The sequence below is a fragment of the Carettochelys insculpta genome, chromosome 1, assembly GCF_033958435.1.
Source record: "Carettochelys insculpta isolate YL-2023 chromosome 1, ASM3395843v1, whole genome shotgun sequence".
NCBI classification, from domain to species: domain Eukaryota; kingdom Metazoa; phylum Chordata; order Testudines; family Carettochelyidae; genus Carettochelys; species Carettochelys insculpta.
In genome coordinates this window covers 177,094,614-177,119,433 of record NC_134137.1, presented here as the reverse complement: position 1 = coordinate 177,119,433, position 24,820 = coordinate 177,094,614, and the positions used below count along the sequence as shown (strand labels likewise).

General features: G+C 48.7%; 1 protein-coding gene across 4 annotated transcripts in view; it reads left to right on the top strand.

The window, feature by feature from the left end:
* DYRK1A (dual specificity tyrosine phosphorylation regulated kinase 1A) overlaps positions 1–24,820 on the top strand; it is a 158,635-nt gene that overhangs the window by 46,085 nt on the left and 87,730 nt on the right. The window contains exon 1 of one of the 4 annotated variants that reach the window (XM_074996129.1): positions 7,771–7,893. The exons of the other annotated variants lie outside the window; for them this stretch is intronic. The gene's annotated coding sequence lies outside the window, so the exon portion shown is untranslated. Of the gene's footprint in view, positions 1–7,770; positions 7,894–24,820 lie in introns of those variants that run through there. 4 annotated transcript variants of the gene reach the window in all.

The window sequence follows — 24,820 nt, the reverse complement described above, 5'->3', positions numbered from 1 at the left end:
TTTGTGGAAAGGGTGAGCAAGATGGAGATAAGCCAGTACAGAATGGGCCACATAAAGCTAAACATGAATTTTAGCCCAGGTTTAAGAAATTCTTGTGACTGTGGGCTGAGGTTTATCGAATTAATGAATCTTAAATCCTGTGATAAGTTTAAGGTTTGTTATAAACAGTTTTGCATACCTATGAAACTAACTTGCTTTATTTTCCAGAAATCATAGTTTTGTGTAAAGGAATTTCAGCAGTTTCTGGTGTATAGACTACTTTGATTGTAGACCAGAATCATAAGAATGCACAGCTGTTGAGATATATGAAGTATACATACTTCTAAAATCAAGTGTGTGCGTGAGCAATACAATTTTATTTTTTCATTCATTCAGGGGGTCATGAAGCAGTTGCGGTTTAAGTATTCCTTTTTTTACTTCGCGTTGTATTTTAAAGAATGCTGATACATGTTGTACCTCCCTTGTCCGGCACCATTGGGATCTGAGTGGTCCCGGATGAAGGGATTTGCCAGATGAGGGGAGGTCAGGCCCCCAGGCTGCATGGAGTTGGATCCCATTCCTGCAGGGCTCCCCCACCCCGGTCAGGTTCCCTACTGCTGCGGGGCTGCCAGGGCTCTGTGTCCCAACTGGCTCCCAGCTGTGGGCCTGCAGTGGTCCCCCGCAGCTGTGAGGCTGGTGGCAGGACACCCCACCCCAAGCTAGCTCTCCATTGTGGGGCTGCTGGGGTCCACATGCTGGCTCCCTACCATGGGGCTGCCAGCCTCCTCTGTCCCCAGCTGGAGTCCCCATGGCTGTGGGGCTGCTGACCAGTCTTTATGCCCCAGCCAGCTCCCTGCCATGCTGTGTGGAGCTCCCCTGGCTGCAGCAGGGGTCCCCCATAGCTGTTGGGCTGCTGGCAGGGCTGGCTCCCTGCCTGGGGACTCCTAATCGGGGCTGGGCTCCCCAACCCCAACTAGGCTCCCTAGTCTGGCTCCCTGCCCTGAGGTTGCCCCTGAGGCTTCCCAGAGCAGCCTGCCAGCAGGGGTCCCTGCCACCAGCATTGCTCTGCTCCTGTCCAGCAACATGCATGGCCCTGTTTGACAAGGGATGTTGCCAGATGAGAGAATGCTGGTCGAGAGAATTTCAACCTGTATTATTTTGAACAAAAAGTATGATGTAATTGGACAAACTTAAGTTTTGCTACTTCTGATTTCAGTATGAGTTCTCTCTAAGGAAGTGGTAAATCAAGTGGCAATGAAATAGTGCAATTAATTAACAGAGATTTAATGATTGCAGGAAACTATCAGAAACTAAAAGTTGAACTAAATACCACTGCCAAAATGTCATTTTGTTAATGAAATACTTCATTTCTTCTCCAGAGTGGACTCATTTTTCGAAAATAGGAAAAACATTTTTTTAAAAATAGCTTTACCTATGGTTTTGATAGATACACAGGATAGGTGTGTGTAAATAGTCTCTGTTTTTATGTCTGACCCAGACTTATGTATGCATGCATACATAGAGTAGACCTTCGACTTACGCAGGGGTTGCATTCTCGTTATGCAGGGATTGCGTTCTTGCAATCCCTGCATAAGTCAAATTTCATGCAGAACTGAGGGGAGCCAGGAAACTGACAAGGGCAGCAGCCCTGGTCATTTTCCTGGCTCCAGCAGGTGGAGGGGAGCTGGTTCCTGGCTCTGTTCTGCTTGTAGAGCCAGGAAACTGACCGGGCAGCTGCCCTTATCAATTGCCCTTCTCCTGGCAGTGGTGGCAGCTGAGAGCTTGATTCTTGGCTGCTGCCCCTGACAGAAGTGGGGAAACCTCTCTTGTCAGTGGCAGCAGCCCAGTCAGCTGTCTCTGAAGCATAGCCATGCTAGAGTGAGACCTGCTTTGGTAGCTGAGAAGAATGTTGCAATTGCTCTGTGGAAGTTTGCGATTCCAGACAACTACTGGTCAGTGGGCTATCAATTTGGAGTGGGCAGATCTATGGTGGGGTCTGTCGTCATACAGGTAGCCAAGGCAGTCAACATGCTTCTCCTGCGGAAGACAGTGACTCTGGGGATGTGCAGGACATAATGGACAGATTTGTTTCCATGGGGTTCCCTAACTGCATTGGGGCCATAGATGGAACGTACATCCTCATCCTGGCACCAGACCACCAGTTTTTATGTAAACCGCAGGGGGGATTTCTCTATGGTGTTGCAGACGTTGGTGGATCACATGGGTAGTTTCACCAATATCAATGTGGCGTGGTCAGACAGAAGGCATGATACATGAATCTTTAGGAATTCTTGTCTGTTTAGAAGGTTCCAGAGTGGTACTTTCTTCCCAGACCAGAAAATTAACACTGAGGGTGTGGAAGTGCCCATAGTGATTTTGGGTGATCCCGTTTACCCCTTGTTCCCTTGGCTCATGAAGTCCTACACAGGAGCCCTGGAATCCAGTAAGGATTTCTTTAACTACAGGCTGAGCAGGTGCAGAATGGTGGTGGAATGTGCCTTTGGCCATTTAAAAGCGAGGTTTAGGTGCCTTCTGACATGCTTAGAACTCAATGAAGTGAAGACTACCATGGTTGTTGGGGCCTGCCTACTCTTCATAACATTTGCAAGGCAAATGGGGGAGTTTCATGCCTGCATGGGGGAGCTGAGGCAGAGGTCCTGTCAAGAAATATTCAGCAGCTGACCCCAACAGAAAACAGGAAAGCCCAGAATGACACACTGGAAATGAGGGATGCTTTGAAAACCATGTTTGTGAATGAGCGTGAATCACCTTAACCAGCACCTCCGCAAACCAGGCGGTTTCGTTGCCCTTTAAGAAACCCCTCAATAACGGCAACACAGTCATCATCGCCCACCAAACTCCAAAGCATGTTAACTAATAAACAAAACTCTTCTTTCCAAATATAATGTTTTTATTTAGGGGGCAGTAAAGGAAGAATGGGTTAATGGGGTGTGGGGGAAGGGTGCTAATGTCACGGTCAGTCAAAGGTAGCCTTCTGATGGATCTTGAGGTTTGGGGCTAGCAAGCTGGGCTCTTTGTGACCTTCCTTTCCTCATTCTGGTTCCCTGACGAGGGGAGGGTGCTGAATGTGTGGAAGGGGTATGGAATGATTGGAGGGGGGATACTGAGCCAGGAGCAGGGAACTGGGCTGAATGGGTTGAAGGTCTACAATGATGGTGCCTGGAGTGGCTGGGGGATGCCATGTCCCATCCAGGGGAGGAGAATGAATGGGATAAGGGTGGCGTGTGTCAGTGATGCCTGTTGTTGCCTGGGAATGCTGTGCCTCTAAAAGGGGCACATAATGTATACAAGTAGGGGGGCATGCATGGATTGCTGACTCCAGCAATAAGGTAAGTAATTCTGTCTGCCTGCTCATAATATATCTGTCTGATTTGTGATTTCTCTATCACCAGATACATTACTCTGTCTGCTTTCCCATAAAGGACATGATTGATTCATGCATTCATTGTTGTGACTCCATCATGTGCTTCTTCCAAGCACTAATTTCACTCTTCTTTTGAAAGTGCTTGCATATAGTTCTCCAACAAATTACTCTAGGTTGTCTTTTTCCTCTGTATTGTAGGCAGCTGGCTATCTGCTGAACTGTGCGCTCTTGGTCTTTTTCCAGGTTCGTTTGCTGATAAAACAAATTTAGAAATATACATTAACAATAGCAACATTTTTATCTTTACTTGGAACCATGACCACAGTCACAGAAATAATAGCTTCCTGCCTGTACTGAAGAAGACATTGCAACTGCAAGGTCTCTCGTTACTTGTAAGACAGAAGAATGCATGATTCCAAGCAGAACACTTTGAGCTTGTCCATGAAAGAGGTTTATGGTCAACATTATGGTAAGCTGTCCACAGTTACACAGGAGAAAACTTTATGAAAGCAACTCTGGGGCGTGTAGTGGGGGGCGGGGGGTATGGCGTGGTATGTAGGGATGGCTCACTGTGTCCCAGGGACACTGGACCATGGCGGAGTGAGCTTATGCTGCTTAAAGCAATGCCTTTATTTTAAATTCCCAGGCAGCTTCTGCTGAATGAATTAAAACTTCATTAAAAGTTACTGGGGGTGCACACGTGAAGCAGAGGATGGTCCGATTGCCTGCTAGCCCTGAAGGGAAGGAGAGGGGACTGCTGCATGTACAATTACACACACATCTTGGATTTTAAAGCAGCTGCATCAGGAGATGTATGAATCTGCCGTGCACTGGGTAGGATGCCAGGCAAAAATGATTAGTGACTCATGAAACTTCCCATGCATTCTAGGTGGCCAAATGAGACATCAGTCTGATTACTCTAAGGAAGAGGGATAAGGAAAGATTGCTCGTTCTATCCGACTGTTATGTTGGAGAATTTGCAAGAATGCTCTGTGGTGCCATGATTCCAGATCACTTACTTGTGGCTTGGTGTGGTAAGCAGGAATAAGTGGAAGCAGGAATAAGTCAGATCTCCCCAAAAAAATCTCATGATGGAAATCCACAAGTGCCTGTCTAAGAGCTTCAGCTTTTTGTCCAGGCAGGATCTGTGCTCCATCCCCAGGCACATTAATAAGCTGTCCTAAGGGAAAGGGGCATAGACCCTCCACAACATAATCACAACATACTATTATCAGTTGAAAAGAAGCCTACTTACCAGATGTGTCCTCTCTGGGATTTGGCTTGGCCTCTAAAGCCAACTCCTGAGTTAAGGGGATGGGGTCTGGGATGGGATCTACCAGCTCCGGCTGGATGAAAAGCTCCTGGCTTTCAGGGCATAAATCTAAGCTGGACTGCACCCTGCTGTTGGCTGTCCATGACCACAGCTCTTGATACAGCTCTTGATACCATTTTTGAAGGAAGTAGTTGCATCTATCTCCAGAATAGTGTGGAGCTCATCCTAGTGTTGGCATTTCTGGGGAGATGCCCCGGACTGGCAGTTGGCTATCTTAGGCCATGTCTGTACTTACTTGGAAGGTAAATGGTTGCTATGCCAATTGCATACCTAAAATTGACTTTGCAGATGTTGACTTCCGCGGCTGTCGTCACGGCAGAAGGTCGATGGGAATGCTCCTTTCGTCAGCCTTCCTTAATCCTCACATCTCATGAGGAGTTACGAGCTCAACTTTGACCCCAGAAAAGCTCCATTTTGTGCTTGCATGCAACGGTGCCCCAGAAGATCAACCCTGAGCAGTGGATTTGTGTGACAATGTAGATGTAGCCTTACATTTCTGGTAGTTTCGGTGCAATTCCTTGATCTTCACGTGGCATTGCTTTTTGTCCCTGTTGTAACCTTTCTCGATCATGGCTCACCACATTTTGCAATAATTTTCATCATTCCCTTTGCTGGATTTGAGCTGGCTCACAATAGCTTCTTCACACTGAAAAATGGTCCAAGATCTATTGATGGCTCCATGCTGCGGCCCTTTTGCGATCCTAGGAACTCCTGGGTACCCGGTGTGTTGCAGAGATATGACCCCATGTCTGCTTTCTACGCTGGCCAGAGGGGAAAGGAAATCTAATCAAAATTCCCAGGCTGAAGAACACCACTTATCACCTAATTCTGGTTTACCTGGAGAGCATCCGGGGCAGGACAATGACCAGAAAGGATACCTCAAGAGGCATTGTGGGACAGTTTCCAGGGCTAATAAAATCCATTTTAAACCTAGTTAATCTAAGCTGGTGTATCTTGGCATTGCAATTTTGATCTTTTGAATAACTTAGTTGGGAAATCAGCAGTACAGAAGTTGGTGTTACGGTCACTTAGAATTGACTTATTGAGTGCTGGGGTTTAGACAGAGAGTTTATAAAATTGACCATAGAGCCTTAAATTCAAATGCAATTTATCTGCTAGTATAGATCAGGACTTTGTTGTGATGATTTAAGTTCTGTTTGATTGAAGTCAACCATTTTTTAAGTCCTCAGATACACTAAAAAGGGTTTCCTGGTATGAGTAGTGTCTCCACTAGGAGGATTTACATTGATAACTCGCTGTATACCATTGCAGTTCACAATAAACCCTTGAGTTATGCTGGGGCTGCTGCTTGGTTTCCAGGTCCCCTGGGATTGCAGGAGCTGGGAAACTGACCAGCCCACTAGGGCTGGTCAGGTTCCTGGCTCCTAGAGTGGTGGGGAGCTAGGAACCAGGGGGCACCCTGGTTCCTGGCTCCCTGCTTTTTGTGGGACCCGGGAAACTGACCATCTTATGGCTGGTCAGTTTTTTGGTTCCCGCCAGCACAGGTCAGCCGGAAGCCAGGCTGCCGCTTGGTTCCCAGGTCTACGCCGCTTGTGGGACCCAGGAAACTGACCAGCCTTGACGTGGTTGGTTTCCTGCTCCTGCAAGTGATGGGGAGATGGGAACCAAGCAGCAGCCTAGTTCCCAGCTCCCCATTGCTTGTGGGACCCTGGAAATTTACCAGCTTATGGATGGTCAGTTTCTTGGTTCATGCCAGTGCAGGGTAGCCAGGAACCAGGCTGCCACATGGTTCCCAGCTCCCCACCATTTGCGGGATCCAGGAAACTCACCATCCCTGAGCTGGCCAGTTCCTGGATCCCGCAAGTGGCGGGGAGCTGGGAACCAGTTAGCAGGTGGCTCCCGGCTCCCCTCACCTCTCAGAGCTGGGAAACTGACCAGGGCAGCAGCTTTGATCTCCAGCAAGTGGAGGGGAGCTGGGAATAAGGTGCAGTTTGGCTTCTGGCTCCCCTCCACTCCTTGGAGCCAGGAAACTGACTAGCCCAGCAGGCTGGGGGAAGGCAGAGAGAAGGGGCTTTTAGCTTGCCTAGCTGCCCACAGCTGCGGGCACTAGGCAGGCTGACAACCGCAGAGTAGCTTCAAGTTGTGCCTAACTTTCATTAAAGTGAGTTACGCGCAACTTGAAGCTGCATATTTTGAGGGTTTACTGCACACATTCAGAAGTACTTTGTTGCCTGTATGACTTGCAGGTACACCAATGCTTATGCCTTTATAGCTATATCATATGAGATGTGATTTTTCTCACCTCCCCCCCACTCATGTGGCTATGCCTGCAAAGCTTAAGAATGCTTGTAGCATCTGTAGGATTAGACATTATCCAAAGCCTGTTGGGGTGTGTGTGTGGGGGGGTGGTGTGAAATAATAACTTAAGTTCCAAAAATTACAGGACTTGTGTGTGTAAGAATGTGTTTTATAGCAGTATTTCTTCATCTATGTTCTGGAGAACGTCGATGTTTCGTGAACAACTTGCAGGTGCACCACAAGCATCTGATACCTTTCTGATATCATGCACTGATTGTATATATTTTTTGTTATTAAAGCCAGATGCAATGTTGTTTCTTCATTGCCGTGATACCTGATTAAATTACTTAATTTTGAATTTGCTCGGTATGTTGCTGTTTGGATTTTTTTTTTTGAAGAAAATTTTCATAGGTGTTCTGCATAAAAATATTACTATTTGGTGTTCTGTGGTCTCAAGAAGTTTAAGAAACACTGTTCTGCTGTTTTGTAGTATGCATGTTTTCAATATTGTACTATATAAGAAATTAAGATTATATTTATGGTACATAATAAACTAAATATTTTGGATTCATATAATGAAAGTAGCTTGAAAATTAATATGTTTGTTAGAAAGTAGATTTTACAACTGAATTCTAACATAACATGTATTTTTAATCCATGTCATGTTTGTGATAATTATTTAAAACTATAAAACTTCCTTCAGACCCCTTCTTGGTCAGGTATTAAGTGATTGATATCATGTGAGACTATTGCACATGATGTATTCATTTCTTGTTTAGCTCTTACATTAGCAGTTTGGCATGCTGGCCATGCATTCAAAGGGTAGAAGTGTCCCATTTCTTCTCTACCAGCTGTTTTAATACATCTCGTGCTTCAGTATCTACACGTGAGAAATGACTTGAATTATTCAGTTTCTATTGCTGGCACTTGCGTATAGGTAAAGAATAGTCTAATTCTGATTGTACTGTAAGTTAATAAAAAGTTTCTGAAGATGTTCAGGATACTTGTAATGAAAATTAAATATAATTGAAAAGTCACAGGCTTTTTATCAGTAAGTGGACTCATTTGGGATTAATTAGATTTATAGACATTTGGCTAAAGCTATTTGTATTTTCATTCAAGGAAAGTGTCTTTTTTTTTTTTTCCTTCTAATTTTATGTTGACTATGGGGCATTGATTCTATGCAGAATTAGTAGTGTAAATTTTCCCTACTGTATTACATGGATATGATTGTGCAGCAGGTGACTTGTGTTCAATCTTATCTGTGTTGTTGTACATTTTTTAAATCACTAAAAACTTTTAAGTATTGGTAATTGATGTTTGGTCTTTGGAGTTCTGGAGATGAATTTGCAGCAGTATTAGAGACCCTAAATTGGATAAACCCACTGTAAAGATTTTCTTCTCCTGAGGAGACAGTGAAGCAGCCTAGTTGAGGTATTAGTGCTACAGAGTGATTGTCCAGGATAAAGTCCTGAAAAATCTTTTTAAGCTTATGTTTAGATAATGCCTTTTTTCTGCTCACTGCCATTGCTGCTGCAAAATTGTCTGTGCAGTAGATATGCTAGATAGGCATAAATTGAAAGAGTATGAAGTTTAACTGTTTAAATGAGATCAAAGAATAAACTGATTTTACTGTAACTGTTAGGTAGCATGTTTACAATGACAATGCAATATGATAATGGGCCCCACAGAAATGTAGGAAAAATGGTTTTCATTAGGTTTAATGTTAAAGGCTTCATTTTGAACATGGTCCTGCCAAGTGAGGCATCCAGTATAATTTTCATTTATATTAAGTTTGTATAATGAAGATAAACTTGATGGAAACTTTCCTCAGTTGTGGTCAGTACTCATTTCTGGGTGGTATAGGGCAGGGGTGAGCAAACTTTTTACGTTGGGCCCCACTTTTAGTCCCTGCAATGAGCAGGGCCTGCCTCCAGTCTAACTTAATCCAAACCAGCGGAAATCTTGGTTATGTTCATATGAAAGAAAAAAAGTTTTTTGGCATGAATAAGAAAATAAAGTGTAGAATGGGTGCACAAAGTGGGGGGGGTACAGTTTTTACGTTGCTACATACTTATTTTCTTACACGTGCCAAAAAGAGGTTTTTTTCATATGAACATAACTGACATTTCTGTTGGTTTAGATTACATTAGACAGGTGGGTTGGTGGGGGAGGTCCTGCTAATTGCAGTGATGAAAAGTGGGGCCCGATGTAAAAAGTTTGCTCACTCTGATACAGAATATAAAACTATATTAATCAGTATATAAATGCGATACACATACATAAAAACAGCAACACATTTCAACATTTTTAATGAGATGGATGCACCTGAGACCCAGCAGCTGATCATGCTGTGCCCCGCCTTATGAAATTTCGTGTCCCCTACCCCCAAGGGGGCCTGCCCTCCCCACTTTGCTGATATAGGGGGTTGGTAGTAAAATACAGAGCCTGTTCAACTGTGACAAGGGCTGGGCCACTAGTGTTTGAAAAGCATTACCCTCTGACAGCTAGGTGATGGACAGAATAGTATTATGGCCTGTTGGTAAGGTGGGATGCATATGCTGCTGCTGCTTCAAGTACTGTACCTGGCCTTTGGATTAAAAGATGACAGTTTCCAGGGCTGTCAGACACCTTTCACAGGCACCACTGTTGTGACTGAATTGTATTAGCACATTCACTTGACTGAAAATCTGTAGAAAATGCGTTAAAACATCTAAAGAATCTCTTTCACTGCCAAATTATAAAGCTAAGATGTGCAGCTGCATTCTGCTTTAAAAATGGAGACAGAATGGTTCAAACAATAAATCTGAGTTAGTCTTTTTGGGTCGTTTAGTAGACATCTAATTTTAAATAGACTGAATCACACTGAATTTGAGAAGAAACATTGATGTATGGAATATGAAAAATTCTCTTAGGGCTGACTGTTGGAAGTATTGATGATTAATACTGTTTTGTGTTTATATATACATACATAGTATGAATACTAGTTCATATAGATACTTGTAAAAATACATTAGTTCTATTTTATTTACAGCTTTTAAATTTTGTAAATGTTACTGGAAGAAAAGCTAACCAGTCCCTTGTATTGACATGTTTCTATCCTGGCACTAATCTGTTAATTGAAATAGAGTTCAGTGTCTGAAGCGTGCTAATATAGTAGTGTCCTGTTTTGTTTTATGTTTGTCCTTCATAATAAAATTATCTGGAACTTTGGTGCATAACATTAGAGAGTTTTTTTCCCACTGTATTTTACATGAGGCAGTATGTATATATATATATATATAGTTTTTATAGTAACAAATAATCCTGTTTCTACTTCATAAAAACAAATAATTGATAAAGTTAAGGCTACTCTTCCCTGGCTATAATTGTTGTCAGCTTTATATATTTAAAATGTTTTAAATATTTTTATTAAAAATTTTCACCGTGAGATGTGTATCGATACTTTTGCAATTGGATCCTTCAAGAGTGTCAAAACTTTGAAGGTTTTCTCATGCATACAGTGTGGCTATTCTCTGAGAAGTTTAAATCCTAATGCAGTATTAGGCTATAATCCTTGTGTATCATTACTGCATTACCTCTTTCTTTGGGAGTGAAATGTAAACTATGATTCTAATCCTGTCTGGTAGTAGCTAATTTTGCTTTACACTTGAAAGTGTTAACAGCAACTTGAAAATATGATAAAGCTCAGTTTCATTTCTTGTTTATTGCTTGTTTTCCTATTGGACAGTAAAAAGCAGCTCTCCCCTGGCAACTGAAGTATGCTATTTGCATGACCTGGTTTGATTGGCTGGCTCACTGACTAACTCTTCCAATCATATGCTGTTGTTTTAGTGGTAGGCTATGCTAATTAGCTGCTGTTGCTGGGGTTCAGGGTGGTTTCTGTGTGCTGTTCTGCTGCATTGTGTTGCCTGGTGAGAGACATTGATAAATGAGTATTTAATGATCTGCAGCAGCTCCCACTCACTGCAGGCAGGCACAGATTTTAGAACAAAAGTGGAAATAAGGATTTAATTGCTGTTAAATATCTATAACCTCTCTATATAATCTTAATAGTAGGTTGATACCTAACATGGTTGCCTTTAATGGAATACTTCATAGATTTTAAAAAAGGAAACAGTGCAATGTAGATGGAATTTAATGAAGGAGAAGGGCAGGGGTTTTAGATTTTTCAAAAGGCTAGAGGTAGAAGTAACAAGACTGATACAAGCATGAATTTGTCTTGGAACATTAATTACAATATCTGTACCACCTATAATATATCTACTTTCACAAAAACTGTCTAATTGTGTCAGTACAATATTTATACAGAGTGCACACCCTTCCATAAGCACAGTGATTTCAGATGTCATTGGGTTTTTCATAGGATGACCACATTGCCCTATGGCAAATACAGAACACCAGCCCCCGGGGATGGAGAGGGCTCATTGTCAACGGGCTACTGCCCATGGTGAGGCACTGGAGATGGGGCGCACTGCAGCCTTCCGACAAGAGTAGTGGAGGATGGGAGCTCCATAAGCTCCTAGTGGGGTGTGTGTGTGTGCTGAAAATAGGGGTTCTGCAGCCTCCTAGGTGGGGTGGGGGGCAGGGAATATGGCAGCTGCCCTACGGAAGGGATCCCTGGCAGCAGGGGCTGCCATGTTGGGGAACAGGGCAGTTCCCCCCATGGAGGAGCTTCTCCGCAGCAGGAGCTACCTCCCCAAGGCATGGGATGCTGAGGAATGAGGCAGCTCCCCTGTGGCAGAGCTTGCCAGCAGAGGAGCCTGCTGCTGTGGTGTGCTGTGGAATGGGGCAGGTGCCCGATGGAGAAGTTCCCCTGCAGCAGCGGTTGGTGCCCCAAGGCACGGGGCGCCAGGAAACTGGGCAGCTGCTTGCAGCGGAGGCTGTTGCCCCGAGACACTGTGCACTGAGGAACAGTAGCCCTGCAAAATACAGGACAGTTTGCCCATTTTCTTTAAAAAAATGAGCTTAAATAAGAGACTGTCCCAGTAAAAATGGGACAGATGGTCATCCTAATTTTTCATACAAATGAGTTTTGAGAAATTAGCACTCTTTCCATGCTACCTAGGCAGCGGCAGTCTCATACACAGAATTCAGGACTGAGATATGGGTTCAGTTCCCAGGTCATCTGCTGGTTGGTTGCGTAACCTGGGGCAACTCACATATATTTGTGCCTCTGTTTCCCAGTTTCTCTAAACTGAGGAGAACAGTACTTGTCACCTTTGGAGGGCACTTTCCTATTGTGTGGTTAACTAATGAAGTGCTTTCTGTAAGATCTAGGTATTAGTATTATTACTGGTCCTACCTAAGAACATTGGGGACACAGATCTTAAACAGCTTTCACCTTTGACTGAAATATATATCATCTACCTTCCTGTTACTTCTCAATGGTGCTTTCTGTTCAGTTTGTAGACCAACTTGTCATTTAGCCTTCTGTTTTCAATCTGCATTTCCAACAAATCATAGAAATCTAAGGCTGGAAGGGATCATCAGAGGTCATCCAGTTTAGCTTCCTACACTGATGCAGGATTCAGTAAATCTAGATCATCGCTAGTAGGCTTCTCTTGCCTTTGGAGCACCCCACATTGTTTCTAAAAGCTAACAAGACAGGTATTCTACAGCCTTGCTTGGTAGCCTATTCTAGAACATGACTGCCCTCACAGGTAGAAAGTTTTTCTATGTACTATAAACCCCTGAAATGCGTGATTTTTGAGCTGCGCTTAACTTGCGTGAACATGAGTTAAGCGCAACTCGAAGCCATCCTGTGGCTGTATGTCCACTCAGCTCCCACAGCTGGAGGAAGCCGGGCAGGCAGCTGCAATGGTGTGGCTTCTCCCCAGCTCCCCCAGCTGGGGAGAAGCCACACCTGGCTCCCAGAGTGGTGGGGAGCCGGGAACCAGGGCTAGTCACTCTCCTAGCTCCCACAGCGAGGTGAGGAGCTGGGAACCAGACCCTGCCGCTTGACTCCTGTTCTGTTGTGGGAGCCAGGAAACTGTCCAGCAGCAGGGCTGGTCAGTTTCCTGTCTCATGTGAGTGGTGGGGAGCTGGAGCCTGGCTCAAATCTTCCCGCAGCTCAGTGGAGACTGGAAACTGACCAGCACTGCTGTGCTGGTTAGTTTCTTGGCTCTTGAGTTGCATGCAAATTCAGCTTACATGGAGGTTGTCAAGAATGCAACCTTCGCGTAAGTTGGGTGTCTACTGTCTGTAACCTAAATGTTCCTTGATGCAGATTAAGCCCATTACTACTTGTCCTACCTTCAGCGGATGTGAACAAGAGCCAATCACTGTCCTCTTTATAACAGCCCTTAACACATGGGTGGGCAATATTTTTTTATGCAGGGCACTTTCAAGAATTTAAGTGGTCAAGTATCTTACTTTTGTATGGCATTAATGGAGAATTTGTGGGGGTCTGGGATGGAGGTTGGATGCAGAAGGGAGCTCAGAGTAGGAGAATGAAATTGGGTAGGGCCCATGGGGTCTGGGAGGGAATTGGGTGAAGTGGGGATTGTGACTTGGGCAGGGTTATAGGAGGGGGTGTTGATGGATTTGGGTTGTGACCTGGAGCAGGAAGGAGTTGTGACCTGTTGTAGAGGACTCAGGGACAGGTGTGGGTGCAGGGATGCTCTTCTCCATTGGGCATGGAACTTCAGTATAGATCCAGAGAGCAAAGCACTAGTGACATATGCCATGCAGTGCTCACCTCTGGATGTGCCACCCTCTAATGCCATTCCCCATTCAGTGCTTGTAGTGGAAACCACTGGTAGCCTATAGGTCTCAATTTTACACCTATCCTACTTCTCACAAGAAATGGATGTGCTTTGCAACAATGTCGGTACACAGGCCCTCTATGGAGATGGGAGAAGATAGGGGAGAGACCATAGAACAGGAACCATCCATGGATCACAACTCCTCTTCTCTTGATGAGGCAGTAAAGTCCTTGCTTTCCTCTGCTACAGAGACTTCAAGCACTTTCAAGAATTATTCAGGTGGGTGGGACAGAGCCAAAATGCTTGAGAGGTACCAGAGACACAACTCCTCAAGATCTTACGCATTTTTTGACAACAAAAACAGCATTGTCTATAAATAATGCTTTAATGGAAACAACAGAAACAATATGGAAGAAACGGTGTGCAAATACACTTACTGATTGAAGGGATGGACAAGAAATTCTGTGTGCCAAATAAAAGCATAGACTTCCTCTTCTTACACCCACAGCCTAATGCATTAGTGGTGTAAGTGCCCAACCAATGGGACTGACAAGCTCAATTCAGATCCATACCCCTAGAAGAGGAGTGAAAGAGATTAGACCTGTTGGCACAAAAAAGTTTACTGTTCAGCGACTCTTCAGTTCCCCACAGCCAACTACGTGATATTACTTGCTAACTATGGTTACGATATATTCTGAGGCAGAAAAGAGAACAATTCCAAGCCATGGCCAGTCAGGGCTAACTTTTTACTAGAAGGGTGTGTCAGGTATCATACCAACTGCCATCCTCATGTGCAGACTATCTTGGTTATTCTCATTGCATATGCAAAGCAACTTCAGAAAAATGTAGAGGCCCTCATCTTTGAGAGGGACATGCTCTTCTCCGCTGTCAGCCAATGGCCGGGTAATGCGTGGTCTGTGAGCCTATTTTACATCCGAGTCTTTAGCTGCTAGAACGGCGTGTCCATTTGCAGCGGGCAGCCAAGATGGCTGACGGATGCCCCCAAGAGTCACCCAAGACTTTAACTGCTAGGACAGACTGTCCCTTCACAGTGGGCAGCCAGTGTGGCTGACGGGTGCCGCAAGAGTCTGCTCCGTGGAGGCAGCACGATCAGCGCCCAGCTTTTACTTCACCTTACCACTGACCAGGCTGAGTATAGCCAAACTGGCTAAGGTTCTTTGTTTGTGTTTGGCCAAGTTACAGCAACATCTGGGTGTGGAACCATGTTTAAGCTTCAGCCTGACTCCTCCTAGTTGCTGTAACTCGGCTGTGTACGTTGGGTCTTTAACAGTCTTTAAACTGCTACTTGACTGCTTTTTTTGTTTTGTGGTAGTCACCATGTGTCCTAAGAGTTGCAGGTAGATGCAGGCTAAGACCTAATCATCACTGTGAACCACAGTGCTGGCAGTGATTCTTTCGCCTCCACTGAGTCCAGATGTGCTCCTATGAAGTCCAGTTGTTTTATTTGACTTAGGGGAGGTATTTGCACGTTTTATCTGTAGTTCTGTGGGGTAAGAAAAGAGAGATGGTTGTTGAGTGATGTGTAAATTTTCTGTTTGAATAGGGCCTTTTAGCAGGAAGTTCTTCCTTGAGTGTCCCCGTGGGTGCTCCACGATAGGTGTCGGGCTTGCCCCGGTGCCGCAGATCGGATCTTTCCAGCAGTTTCTGCCGGACCGCGCATGCGCCGGCCCGCCCCGCTCCCCTGCGCGCTCCCGGCCACATGCGCGATCCGGTCCCCGCCAGTTCCTTCTTAACTGCCATCGGCTGCAGACAGAATCTGCTCAGGCTGCGGCCAGAGTCAGCGTATTTAGAGTTTTTCAGAGTTTTAGAGTTTCTTTTCAGAGTTCTTAGTTAAACTGTTTGTTTCTTTATTGCAAAAAAAAAAAACCCATATATATAAAGTAGAAAGTCTTAGTAATGAGAAGGAGGAGCGGAGGCAACCCGGGGACGTGAAGGCCAGTAGGCCTCCTGCCGCGGCAGGCTGGAGTCCGTGAGAGGGAACAGGCACAGAGAAGGTGCTAAGTACCTTATGAACAGCTCAAAGACTCACCGCAATGTTGTCTTCAGGATTCAAGAAGTGTGAGTCGTGCCGCGAAGCTATGCCGGCCTCTGATGGGCACAGTCAATGCATTAGGTGCCTGGGAGAATCGCACGTCACCCAGAAATGCTCCTTCTGTGCAAAGCTCATGGCCAGAGCCAGAAAGGATAGAGAAATGCGGCTGAAAATGCTGCTGTTTGATAAGGCCCTCCAGCCAGACGTGCCGGAGAGGCCTCAACCGGAGGGACCCACAGGGCTCCATAAAAGGAAGGCGGTGTCCCTCACCCCCTCGGTGCAGAAACGAAGGAAGCTCTCTCCAGCCTGAACCCTGCCAGCGGTCACAGCGAGCGGGACGGGCGTAGCACACAGCCCCCAGCCGCAGTCACAAGCAAGCGGCAGTGCAGCAGCGCACGTGGCAGAGGCTGAGCCTCCGATTACTAAGCAGCCGCCCCGCGCATTCAGAGCGGTGGCCAGGCAAGTGCCGGAACCGGTGGCACCGCCGCAAGCAGCACAGATCCCCGCGGCACCAACGGTGCAGGGCCAGCAGGCACGTAGCCTGCAGGCACCGGAGGAGACCACCCGCGCGGCACCGCAGATGAGCGTGCCGAGCGCGGCGCCGACAGTGGGGCCGAGATCCCGGGCACGGGGAGGGGCGGAGCCAGCCCCGCAGGGGAGGGGAAAGGCAGCAGCGAAAACCCGGCACCGCAGCCCTTCTCTGGACAGGGCTGCAGGGCTGCTCTCAACAAGTCTTCCCCTTATGCTGCGTACACCAACCAGGAGACATGGGTCTCCCCCAGCTTACCCAGAGCCTCCTTCTCCGTTCCTTGAACCAGCGTCACCATGGCTCGGGCCACCCTCGCCCTTTCAGGGATTTGACCCTTAGGAGTACTACCACAAACCAGTTTCACCATTGTCTCAGTCATCCAGACGATCTCGCTCCCCCAGATGTCGGGGGTATGCACCTTGAGAGTGGTCCAGGTCTCCATCCCCGGAACCATGCCCGTGCTGCCACGGTCGTCCTTATCACGCTGGGCATAGACACCACAGGCATACACCCAGGGGCAGGTCCCCCTCGACCTCCCAGTACCCCCGCGGGCACTCATGGGCGGGGACGGAAACACAGCTGTCTCAAGGGGAGCTGATTTTGGAACCCCGAGATTTTCCCTCGCAAGCCTCCAGTGAGAGGGTGTACCACCGGCAGCAGGACCCTGAGAGTTCAAGGGAGGTCTACCCTAGTGGTTCCTCCTTGTCCTCCCCTGACAAGGCTACGGCCCCCGGGGGTGTTGCCCCCCCGGACAACCTCAAACAGTTTCAGGAGCTGTTTAAAAGGGTGGCTTTCACGCAAGGCATCCAAACAGCAGAGGTGCAGGAGAAGCACCACAAGCTCCTCAAAAACCTGAGGCCTCTGGCCTCGTCCAAAATCGCTATCCCGCTCGACGAAGCAATCATGGAGTCTGCTACTACCGTATGGCAGACCCCGGCTTCCACTCCACCTGTAAACAAGAGGGCGGATAAGAAATAGTTCATCCCGGCGAAGGGCATGGAGTTCCTGTTTAGTCACCCACAACCAAATTCTCTGGTGGTAGAATCGTTTCAGCAGAGATCGAAGACTTCCCAGTACAAAGCGGGGGGAACGGATAGAGATGCCAAGAAGCTAGAGCTATTTGGCAGAAAGGTATACTCCTCCTCCACCCTGCTGCTGAGAATGGCTAATTCTTCTTTGAGTGTCCCCGTGGGCGCTCCACGTTAGGTGTCGGGCTCGCCCCGGCGCTGTAGGTTGGATCTTCCAAGCAGCTCCTGCTGGACTGCGCATGTGCCGGTGCGCGCCGCTCCCTTGCGCGCTCCTGGCCACTTCTGCGATCCGGTCCCCGCCAGTTCCTCTTTAACCGCCATCGGCTGCAGCCGGAATCCGCTCAGGCTATGGCCAGAGTGAGCGTATTTAACGTTGTTAATTGTTTTAAAGTTTCTTCAGTCTTAGATTAAGTTAGTTGGTGGTTGTTTTCAAAAAAAAAACAAAGAAAGGAAAGGAATTCACAGCTTCCAATCCTAGTAACAAGCGGAGCACCGGAGGCCAGGAGCCTAGGGCCATTAGCCCTCCTACCATGGCAGGCTTTATCCAAGAGGGGAACAAGCACAGAGAAGGTGCTAAGTACCCTATTAACAACTCAAAGACTCACCACAATGTCGTCTTCAGGATTCAAGAAGTGTGAGTTGTGCCGCGAGGCAATGCCAGCGTCTGATGTGCACAGTCAGTGTATAAGGTGCTTGGGGGAATCCCATGTCACTCAGAAATGTTCCTTCTGCGCCAGGTTAACAGCCAGAGCAAGGAAGGACAGGGAAATGCGGCTGAAAATGCTGCTGTTCGACAAGGCCCTCCAGCCAGACGTGCCGGAGCAGCCGCAGCAGGAGGGTCCCTCTGGGGCCCATAAAAGGAAAGCCGCGTCCCTAACCCCATCAGCGCAAAAACGGAGAAAAATCTCCCCAACTCGATCCCTGCCAGCAGCAACAGCGAGCGGGACGGGTGGAGAGCACAGCCCCCAGCCGCAGCTACAGCTGATCGGCGGCGGTGTGGAGACGCATGTGGCGGAGGTTCAGCCTCCAATGATCAAACAGCCGCCCTGCACCGCTGGCAGGGCGGAGGCCAAGCAAGCGCTGGAACCGGCGGCACCGCAAACAGCGGCACCGACCCCCGGGGAACCGGCGGCGCAGAGCGCGCAGGCACACCACCTGCAGGCACCGGGGGAGACCGCCCGCGCGGCACCGCTGAGGAGCGTGCCGAGCGCGGTGCAGACTACGGGGCCGAGATCCCCGACGCGTCAGGGGGCGGAGCCACCCCCACAGGGGAGGGGAAAGGCAGCACAGAAAACACGGCACCGCAGTCCCTCTCCAGACAGGGCTGCAGAGCTGCTTTCTCTGAGCCCTCCGCTCGTGCTGCGGACTCCAACAAGAAGGCAGGAGTCACCCCTAGCCTATCCGGAGCCTCCATCTCCATTTCTACAGGCAGCCTCCCCATGGCTTGGACCACCTTCGCCCTTCTTGGGCTTCGAGCCATTTGAGTAGTATCACAAATCGGTCTCTCCAGCGTCCCATGTCTCCAGAAGATCTCGCTCCCCCTGACGTAAGGGGTATGCACCAAGGGAGTGGTCCAGGTCACCATCCCAGGAGCAGTGCCCGTGTTGCCATGGTCGCCCCTATCATGTGGGGCATAGACGCCATAGGCATACTACCAGGGAGAGATCCCCACAGACGGTCCCGTATCCCCAAGGGCAATCGCGAACGGGGACAGTGACTCAGATATCTCAGGGGGAGTTGGTTCTGGAACCCCGGGATTTTCCCTCGCAAGTTTCTAGCGAGCAGATGTACCACCGTCAACAGGACCCGGAGGGGTCCAGAGAGGTGTACCCTAGTGGTTCCTCGCTGTCCTTCCTGGATGAGGCTACGGCCCCGGGGGACGTCCATCCTCCGGACGATCTCAAACAGTTCCAAGAGCTGTTTAAAAGGGTGGCCTTCACGCAAGGCATCCAGACAGCAGAGGTGCAAGAGAAGCACGATAAGCTCCTTAAAAATCTGAGATCTCCGGCCTCCTCTAAAATAGCCATACCGCTTGACGAAGCAATCTTGGAGTCCGCCACCACGATATGGCAGACCCGTGTGACTATTCCGCCTGTCCATAAGAGAGTGGACAAGAAATACTTCGTGCCGGCGAAGAGCATGGAGTTCCTATTCAGCCACCCGCAACCAAATTCTCTGGTGGTAGAATCGTCTCAACAGAGATCAAAAACGTCTCAGTTCAAAACAGGGGGAATGGACAAAGATGCCAAGAAGCTAGAGCTGTTTGGTAGAAAGGTCTACTCCTCCTCCACTCTACTGTTGAGAATGGCAAATTATGCAGCACATCTAGCGAACCACAATTTCGACAACTACTCTAGGTTAACCTCCCTCATGGACTCACTGCCAGAGGACAAGAAGCTGGTGCTCAAGGCTATCGTGCAAGAAGGCTACGCGGCCTTGAGGATGGGAGTTCAGATCGCCTTGGATGTTGTGGACACAGCAGCACACTCAACAGCTACAGCAGTGGTAATGCGAAGGGAGTGCTGGCTCCAAACATTGGGTATACTGAGGGATCTGCAGGCGAAGATCGTCGATCTCCCCTTCGACACGCAGAAGCTGTTTGCTGAATCAACTGACTCGGTCCTTCATTCCAGTAGAGACTCAAGAGCCACTCTTAGGACCTTGGGGATTTACACCCCTCCATACAGAAAGAAAAAGTACTACCCTCAGCAAAGGCGGTACCAGTATCAGCCACAGCGCCCCAGTACCACAGGGGTTATGAGCACGGGAAACATCAACAGCATCAACAATACAGAACTCCCAGGCGACGTTCCCAACAGAGCCGTGCGTCCTCGGGGTAGGGCCAAAGGCCACAAGTTTGACACACAGATCCAGGGCTGCGCCATCACTACCATCGCATAATGTCATCCGAAGCTGTTATTCCACCATCGCCTCCAACCATTCTACGACCAGTGGCAAAGGATCACCACAGACAAATGGGTGCTGGAGATCATAGCCACGGGGTGCGCGATCCCCTTCCAGTCGCTCACACCGCCACGACCTCCACCCAGGCCCCACCTGCAGGATGCCTCCCACGAAGCGAGTCTCAAGCAGGAGGTAGACCATCTTATGCTCATAGGGGCAGTAGAAAGAGTGCCGGAGCAACTGCAAGGGAAAGGGTTCTTCTCGAGATACTTCGTCATGGAAAAAAGACAGGAGGCTGGAGGCCTATCTTAGATCTTCAAGACCTCAACCGGTATCTGCGCAAGCAACGCTTTCGGATGATCACAATCGCCTCCATCCTTACGGCACTAGACGATGGAGATTGGTTCGCAGCCCTCGACTTACAAGACGCGTATTCCCACATAACTATCCATCCGGCTCACCGACGAGTCCTCCGGTTCATGGTAGGCAAAGAACATTTTCAATACAAGGTCCTACCGTTTGGCCTCTCCTTGGCCCCCAGAGTCTTCACCAAGACCTTGGCAGTGGTGTCAGCCTACCTGCACAGACAGGGTATTTATATTCCCGTATCTGGACGACTGCCTACTCAAAGGGGCCTCGAAGGAAGAGGTACTACGCATGATACGCGTCACAGCAGGCACGTTCTCTTCGCTTGGCCTGGTTATCAATCTGGCAAAATCAAAGATAGACCCCACACAGGACATAGAGTTCATAGGGGCACGCATAAATTTTATTACAGCGAGAGTGTATCTGCCAGAGACACGCTTTCAGGCCATCGGCTCCCTCGTGCAAGTCATCACCTTCAGCCCTACGGTGCCAGTTCTGACGTGCTTACAGCTGCTGGGCCACATGGCAGCAGCGACGTTCGTAGTACAGAACGCCAGGTTACACATGCACAGCATGCAGCACTGGCTGGCGAGTGTACACAAACCGGCAGCACACACTGTTCACAGGGTGGTGTCGCCCACAGCAGAGGTGCGCAAATCCCTGCAATGGTGGGTAAATCCCAAGAACATGCTAACGGGTACCCTTCCACCAACCACAAATATCGGTTTTTCTTACTACAGATGCCTTCCACATAGGGTGGGGAGCACACATGGGTGAAGAGGTGACGCAAGGACTGTGGTCCTCCACGGAACAGTCACTGCACATAAATACACTGGAGCTCAGAGCGGTGTCCAATGCCTGCAGACACTTTCAAGACCGTATACAAGGCAAAGTAGTCGGGATCAGTTCAGACAATACCTCCACCATGTTTTATATAAATCGGCAAGGAGGAGCTCGGTCCCGTGCCTTGTGTGCGGAAGCAGTCCGGTTGTGGAACTGCTGCATCGCCAACAATATAACCTTGAAAGCCTCGTACTTACCAGGCGCTCACAATATGAAGGCAGAACAGCTGAGCAGGCGTTTCACACTCATGCTCGAGTGGCAGATCCGTCCCGATCTGCTACGACCGATTTTTCACGCATGGGGGTTTCCCCAGATAGACCTGTTTGCCACTCAGCACAACAAGAAGTGCCCACAATTCTGTTCCAGGGCAGGACTGGGACGGGGTCCCTGGGGGACGCATTTGCGATCTCGTGGAGGGGCCCCCTGCTTGACGCTTTCCCTCCCACAGTGCTGATCCACAAAGTCTTGCAGAAAGCCAGGAGGGAAGGAGCCCGAATGATCCTGATAGTCCCAACGTGGGATCGACAGCAATGGTTCCCCCTACTCCTGTGCATGTCGGACCGTCTACCGATGCCCCTTCTGGTGGCGCCGGATCTGCTCACGCAAGCCCAGGGGTCCATAGTGCATCCACACCCTCAAGGCCTGTGACTACAAGCGTGGTTAATCCATGGCTCAGCTCCCTAGAGAGCAAATGTACGGAGGAAGTGCAACAAGTCCTAGAAAGTAGGAGGAGGACTTCCACCAGGAAGACCTACAATCAGAAATGGACTCGCTTCACGCCATGGTGTTCTACCAAACAGTTAGCCCCCCTTTCAGTGCCTATACCTGTAATATTAGAGTATTTACTGGACCTCAAGAGAGGAGGACTCTCACTATCCTCGTTAAAGGTCCACCTTGCCGCCATTTCGGCGTTCAGACACGAAGAGGAAGGGCACACGGTGTTCGCCCATCCCATGGTTACCAGGTTCCTCAAAGGGTTGGTAAACCTATACCCCCGTCGGAAACCGCTTCCACCTTCGTGGAACTTGGACCTGGTGCTTAATGTGCTAATGGGACCACCGTTCGAGCCTTTAGCCATGGTTTCCCTCCGCCTCGTTACGATAACGACGACTTTCCTTCTCGCAATCACGTCAGCTCGCAGGGTGAGCGAGCTTGCGGCAGTTATGGGAACGCCACCCTGCACAGTATTTTCCAAGGAGGCGGTAACCATACGGCAGCATCCAGCCTTTGTTCCTAAAGTTTCTTCTGAGTTTCATATTAACGAACCTATTGTTTTACCCTTGTTTTATCCAAAGCCTCATAACTCTAACAAAGAGGCGCGCCTACATCTCCTGGACGTGAGGAGGGCGCTAGCCTTCTAATTAAACAGGACCAAGTCCTTCCAGAAAACGGACAGACTCCTAGTCTCTGTCGCTCCCAAATCGATAGGAGAAGGTCTCTCTTCGCAGAGAATCTCGAAGCACATCGTATCCTGCATAAAAATGTGCTACGAACTCAAAAAGACTCCTTTACTGGTCACGCCCAGGCCTCACTCCACTAGGGCGGTGGCGGCATCAACACCCTTTTTCAAGGGCGTTGCGCTAAAAGACATTTGCAGAGCGGCGACCTGGTCATCCTATGACACCTTCGCCAAGCACTACACCCTTCACAGGATACCCGTCTCTCGACAGCAGTCCTCTCGGGGACAAGCTGCACATGATCCGATTACCCATTTCCTATTTTGGGTTACTGCTGGGTAGTCACCTAACGTGGAGCACCCACAGGGACACTCGAAGAAGAAAGAGAAGTTACTCACCATAGTAACGGTGGTTCTTCGAGATGTGTCCCCGTGGGTGCTCCACCACCCGCCCATCCTCCCCGCTTCGGATCTCTGTTTAGTGTGTTGCAGGAGCATTCGAGGCGGTTGGTCAAGGAACTGGCGGGGACCGGATCGCCCACGTGGCCAGGAGCGCACAAGGGAGCGGCGCGCACCGGCGCATGCACGGTTCGGCAGAAACTGCTTGGAAGATCCGACCTGCGGCGCCGGGGCGAGCCCAACACCTAACGTGGAGCACCCACGGGGACACATCTCGAAGAACCACCGTTACTATGGTGAGTAACTTCTCTTTATGCAGCACATCTAGCGAACCACAATTTCGAGAATTACTCCAGGCTTACTTCTCTCATGGATTCACTTCCAGAAGATAAGAAGCTGGTGCTGAAGGCCATCGTGCAAGAGGGCTATGCAGCTTCAAGGACGGGAGTCCAGATCGCCCTGGATGTAGCAGACACGGCGGCATGCTCAACGGCTACGGCAGTGGTCATGCTCAGGGAATCCTGGCTCTAGACGTCGGGTATCCCGAGGGATCTGCAGGCAAAAATTGTCGATCTCCCTTTTGACACGCAGCAGTTGTTTGCAGAGTCAACTGATACGGTCCTTCATTCTAGTAAAGACTCAAGAACCACACTCAGAACCTTGGGTATTTATACCCCTCCATACAGAAAGCAAAAGTATTACCCTCAACAACGGCGATACCTTTACCAACCTCAGCGTGCTCAGTACCAACGGGGCTACGACCAAGAGCGGCATCAACAGCAACAGCAGTATGGAACTCCTAGGCGACGTTCCCAACAGGGCCATACATCCTCGGGGCAGGCCCAAAGGCAACAAGTTTGACGGACAGGTCGAGGGCTGCACTATTACTACCATCGCGCAATGTTATCCACAATTAATGTTCCATGATTGCCTCCGACCGTTCCACTCACAATGGCAAAAGATCACCCCAGACAAGTGGGTACTAGAGATCATAGCCACGGGTTACGTGATCCCCTTTCAGTCGCTCCCACCGCCAAGACCTCCGCCCAGGCCTCATCTCAGGGATGCCTCCCACGAGGCGAAACTCAAGCACAAGGTGAACCACGTGATGCTTATATGGGCGGTGGAAAGAGTGCCGGAGCGACTCCAAGGGAAAGGGTTTTATTCACGATACTTCCTCACAGAGAAGAAAACAGGAGGCTGGAGGCCCATCTTAGATCTTCGAGGCCTCAACCGGTACTTGCGCAAACAACGCTTTTGGATGATCACAGTCGCCTCTATACTCACGGCACTGGACGATGGAGATTGGTTTGCAGCCCTCGCCTTACAAGATGCGTATTTTCATATAACTATCCACCCGGCTCACAGACGTTTTCTCTGGTTTATGGTCAGCAAAGAACATTTCCAATACACGGTTCTGCCGTTCGGCCTCTCCTCGGCCCCCAGAGTCTTTACCAAGACCCTGGCAGTGGTGTCAGCCTACCTGCACAGACAGGGGGTATTTATATTCCCATATTTGGACAACTGCCTACTGAAAGGAGCCTCGAAGGTGGAGGTACTACGCATGATACGCGTAACAGCAAACACGTTTTCTTCGTTAGGCCTGGTCATCAACCTTGCGAAGTCAAAGATCGACCCC